This window comes from Hipposideros armiger, unplaced genomic scaffold, assembly GCF_001890085.2.
Source record: "Hipposideros armiger isolate ML-2016 unplaced genomic scaffold, ASM189008v1 scaffold_130, whole genome shotgun sequence".
In the NCBI taxonomy this organism is placed as follows: Eukaryota; Metazoa; Chordata; class Mammalia; order Chiroptera; family Hipposideridae; genus Hipposideros; species Hipposideros armiger.
This window is the reverse complement of record NW_017731480.1, coordinates 2958864-2964016: the sequence shown is the minus strand read 5'-3', so window position 1 is coordinate 2964016 and position 5153 is coordinate 2958864. Positions and strand designations below refer to the sequence as shown.

The 5153-nt window shown below is 52.3% G+C and overlaps 1 protein-coding gene across 1 annotated transcript in view; it reads right to left on the bottom strand.

The window, feature by feature from the left end:
* Positions 1-2094, bottom strand: part of GREM1 (gremlin 1, DAN family BMP antagonist) — a 13684-nt gene extending 11590 nt beyond the window's left edge. The window contains exon 1 of the mRNA XM_019649182.1: positions 1841-2094. The gene's annotated coding sequence lies outside the window, so the exon portion shown is untranslated. The remainder of the gene's footprint in view (positions 1-1840) is intronic.
* Between the last annotated feature and the right edge of the window lie 3059 nt (positions 2095-5153).

Sequence of the window (5153 nt, the reverse complement as noted above, 5' to 3'; positions counted from 1 at the left end):
AGAGAAGAGAAGAGAAGAGAAGAGAAGAGAAGAGAAGAGAAGAGAAGAGAAGAGAAGAGAAGAGAAGAGAAGAGAAGAGAAGAGAAGAGAAGAGAAAGGGCTGGAAAGCCCTGGGGTGAAAGAAGACTCCTCACCCTGGAACGAGGGTTATCTTAACCTCTTCTCCGCTATTTATTTAACTTGTGTGTACAGCCAGAAGAAAACCACTACTCTGGGGTCCCTGGGACAGTTTAAATCCCTGGTGACCCACTTAACACAATAGATTGTTTTAATCAACTCGTGTCCTGGCACCATCTCGAAGAGGAACATAAACAGACGCGCACACCGCTCGGATCTGCTCTTTCCAGCAGGAGATCCAATTACCTACTGATGGTCGCCTCTCTGCCCTTGTACTATTTTTAAGAAGAGATTTTTAACCCCTAACTTCGAGGCTATATTTCTGTCTAAAAGAGCCGGGGTTTGGAGGCAACAGGGGAGGAGAAGGCGGCAGCCGGGTTCGACCGTGATCCCATTCAGGCCAGCTCTGGCCGCGCGGGAAGGTCTTTACTGCAGAGCCTTGGTCACCTTCCGTGTGCCCCCCGGCTCGCCCGGGGACTGTCGCCAGAGCGCGGCGTGGGGAAACGCCAGGTTGGGGCGCCCCAAGGCGGAGCTGGGTTCCCAAGGCAATGGCAGCGCGGTGGCGCGCCTGTTCTTCCCAAGCCTAAAATCTACAAATAACTGGCTGACGAAGTGACAGCCCGATACCCCTCAGTTTCTGGCCTTGCTCCGCGAGCTGCAGCGAGGTCAGCGGGGGGAGCCAAGCGGCGGGGGGTGACAAGGGACAACCTGGGCGTCCGAAACGAAGACCAGCCTCCTGCTGCCAAGTCTCAGGTGGTCCGTCGCTAGGGAGGCGCAGTGAGGCGAGGCGGGGGCCTCTGGGACATAAACTAAGGGATACCCGCGGAGTGGAACCTGGCGGATTGTCGCAGCCAGGCGCCTGGACGTCCGCGGCTCAGCCGAAGTGCGCCGGGTACCGGGAGAAGCCTATTACAGGGAACCGAGCGCCCACGAGTGCGCAGCCAGCTCGTGGGTGTGTGCAGTGTGAGCCGAAGGGCTCGATGAACTCCGCGTCCGGGACCGAGTGTCCCGTCCGTCACCCGATCCTCGGGCTTCCACTGTAGCCGAATCCCGCGGCTCCGCTCTTGTGAGAGTCTCCATTTCACCTTGAGGATGAGCAAATGGGCCCAACCGCTGATTCTTCGGATCCTCCAGCCCCGCGCCAGGGTCACTCACAGCACTGCGACGGGCGTCCCCAGCCCCAGCGCCCCGCCTCAAATACATGGGACTCCCCCCGCTCAGCTTAACTTGCCCCGCCGTCTACGGCTGAGATGCAGGCCCCCTGCTCCCCATTGCTTCGCTCACCAGTCTTCTGCTCCCGCGCTCCCGCAGCCGGGACTCCACGCCCACCCTGTGCCGGCGCGGCTGCCATGCGCACCACAAGAGCGATTAGCGGGAGGAGAAAATGGGATGCGGGGCCATCTCTCTCGTTCTTGACATTCTCTTTCCCAGTCTTACCCTGCAGACCACGCAGAGTGAGGTCACCACAGCCCCGACCTTGGCAGGAAGGACCGGGTGATGGTTCTTCATGGTTCACCCCAAGGGACCGCGGGACCTCGGCCTGCGCTCCCCGAGGGCTTCCGCGCGTCTGCACGGAGTGGAACGCGGGAGTCGGTTTGCAAACCTCTGCGCGCGCGCGGACACACACACACACGCACACACACACACGCACACACACGCACACACACACACACGCACACACGCACACACACGAACACACGCTGACCCGCGCCTCCGCGCTCACCTGTCAGTGCGGCGGGTCGTCGGGGCTGCGCTCTCGACGCGTGGCGCGGTGTGCGGCCGCGGCCCGAGCCTCCGGGGCTCGGCGCGGGGTCAGCCGGATGGAGAGAAACGCTCTCGCCGCACACTGGGTCGCCCGGTCCGCGGTGGGCGCACCGAGTGCGGGGCATCGCGCAGTCTCCGGTTTAAATGCCGGCGGCCGTGCGCGGCGCCCGGGGCCGCGCCTCTCCATTGGCCAGGCGCCGTCGCTGCCGCGGGACCCGCTATCCACCCCCTTTCCCGGTACTGCCCCCGCCCCCCGCACCCCTCCTGCCTCCCCGCGGGGTCCTCTCCGCCTGCCTCGCCTCTTTGTCTGCTCCCCCCGCCCAGGCCGGCTGGGAGAGGTCACCCCAGGGAACCGCGCCTGGAATGCACAGCAAATCACATTTTCCGCTCCCGTTGAAGGGGGAAGCGCAGGAGGAAATCCCCCCCGGCTCCCGGCCCCTCATTCCTCCTCTGCCCCAGGCCTGGGCTTTTCCTCTCGTCGGCTCCGCTTCGCCTGCGTCCGCCCCGCGACGCGCTGGGTCGCGGAGACGGCGCTGGGAAGAGCAAAATCTGGGTGGGATCGTGACAGATTAGGCGATTCTTTCCCTGTGGGGGGAGCAGGACTGCGGGATGCTCTGGTGGAGCGGTCGCCGCGGCTACGTCTCGGCTCCGCCCAAGGCCCCCAACTTTGAGGATGCTGACCCCGGTGCCCCCGTTAACCCCGGCGGGCTCGCCGGCCGCCAGCAGGAGCCTGTCGCCAACATGACACCCTCCTCTCCTCGCCCGCCACGGGTTCTTTCAGCTCAGAGCCTGGCAGCCCCAGCTAAGAGTGTGCAGAAAGGAATAACGGGGGTGGGGGTGGGGGTGTATGGGGGGGGGACAGTAAACCTAAAAGGATCCTCAAAAGTCAAGGTTTTCATTCCTAAGCCATCTTAAAAAGGGAGAGAACAGGGGGAGGAGGTTTTCTGTAGCATGTTAAAGATGAATAAATCAGGAAAATAAAACGTCAAACGAGGAAATAACATCCCAGAAAAATTTAAGACAAAAAGCTCTGTATGTGAAAAACCGATGTCACATTCTGTATTCATTACTGAGAACCCAATGAATAGTGGCGAACATACCAAGCGCATATTTTTCGAAAGATGAGCGAACACTTTCGTTTGTTCTCTTAGCTTGAAAATTGGTTCCTCAAAGAGGCTGTAAGTTTTGTGTGTGGAAGTTATAGCCCGTGCAAAAACCAACCCGGCTGCAAGGTCTGCAGACGGCCTCCATCAGCCAGGTCAGACGATGACTTCGGGGGGGGGGGGGGAAGTTTGTTATAGAAGGAAATTTGAAGGTTTCTGCACTGACTAAAGCAAAATAAACAAAACAGTGAAACCCATCAAAAGGTACTTAAGAAACATTCGTGATTTAAGTACTTGGCTAAGAAAATAAAACTAAACCACCAAACATGATTCCTTTTTTCCCTTTAGGCAGGCGTGAGGGGGGAGGGGACAAGACACAGTGAACACCTACTAGATGCTGTTCAGAACTTGAAATCGATTTTTCAAAATAAATGGCACAAGAAGGAAGACTGCATTAAATCAAGACCTAGAGGATCTTCATTGTCTGAATATTTTGTTTGTGCAAACGCAATGTCTCCTCATGAACAACTCAGTGCTGTACTTTAAATGTTTTCAATACTTTTCTGTTAAATCATCTGGCGAGCCATGGTTTGTAGTTCCTGCAGGATGCGAACATACCACAGGACTTGAAAGACTTACCCTGGTGGAATGGGCTGCAGGAAACACATACATAGTCAGAAATACACAAGCCACTTAGGCAATGAACAGTCCAGCCAAAGCCCAACACCAAGCTGTAGGGGCCAGCTGTTCTCTCACTGTGTGAACTATCCCCCAAAGAAAGGGAACATATTTTACAAATGCATGCACACCTTCTAACCTAAAATCAATGCTTTAGTCATTTTTTTTCCCAAGACTCACAAACTGTCCCAAATAAATATGCAAAGAAACAGAGCTTACCTGATGAATTGGAAATAATAATTGTTTTGGAACCCTGACACTGTGGTTTTCTGTATCTCAATCTGTCTCTATCACTCTATCTCTAATCTAGTAAATGTTGCTGATAATCACTATGGCCTCTCCAAAGAGGGCTTCTCAGACCACACCCATTTCACCACCCTACAACTCTACCCCATTTCACTGCATCGCTTGTCATTATTGTCACTTATCTCTCACTGCCACTAGAATGTAAGCTTCATGAGGGTAGGGGCTTTATCTATTGTGGTCACTTTAATTATACACGAAGCACTTAGAGTACAAAGTGTCTAACACAGAATTGAGATTCAGTAAATAGTTGTGGATTAGGAAAGTTCAGCACATGCCCCCTAAGTAGGATTATCAACTGAGCGGAATGCTGAGGATATAACCATTACGAATATGGTAAACACGGGCCCTCACCTCACAGTTTATAGTCTAGTATGTTTGTAAATATTTATATGGCTATCCAAGCTTTTTGCCTCATGTTTGTGTTTCCACAGCTCTCAACCAGTCATTGCAAACCATTATCCAATCAGGATGAAGGCATAAGAGCAAAAACTCTTCAGCCCTCTTTCACCATAATTACATAATTGAAACCTGCTCTCAGTAAGAGAGGAAAGAAGTAGAATGGCTCCATGTAGTCAAAGTTAAAATTTCAAATCACATGCCTGAACAATGATCAACAAATGATAAGTTACACTTACGGAAACTAATTTCAAATTACTTTGAGGCTGTTGGGGAAGTGTAGAACCTGCTCAGCTCCTGGTTTGTAAAAAGAAAGCCCATTTCCCTTGTTTTGCTCACCTAGCTATAGAATTTATCTCCATCAACTCCCAAGATGCCACGAGGGAGCTACTCTCCAAGTTTAGAGGAGAAACTTAACGGCCTTTGGAGGGAAATTTTTACTTATAGCTGCAAAAGCTCTTTATGGCTGTTCACCTAATTATAGAGACTATATATGCCACCTTGCATAGGATTAAAAAAGAATAAAACTCTTTACCCATTTGGAACTGATGTTGCATGTCCATCCTTAAAAAATGTGATAATGAACTTGACAATGGTTAAAGAAAAAGATATCTGCAATGGTCAAATAACAGTCAAAAGATTCACATCCAAAATGGATTTCTCTTTAAAATGAATAAGAAAGAAACTCCACAAATAAATTAATAGGAAAAAAAGGTTTGCAAAGTTCATGACCAGGCACTTCACAAGAAAAGAAACCCAAACAGCTAATAAACATAAGACGGTGCTAGA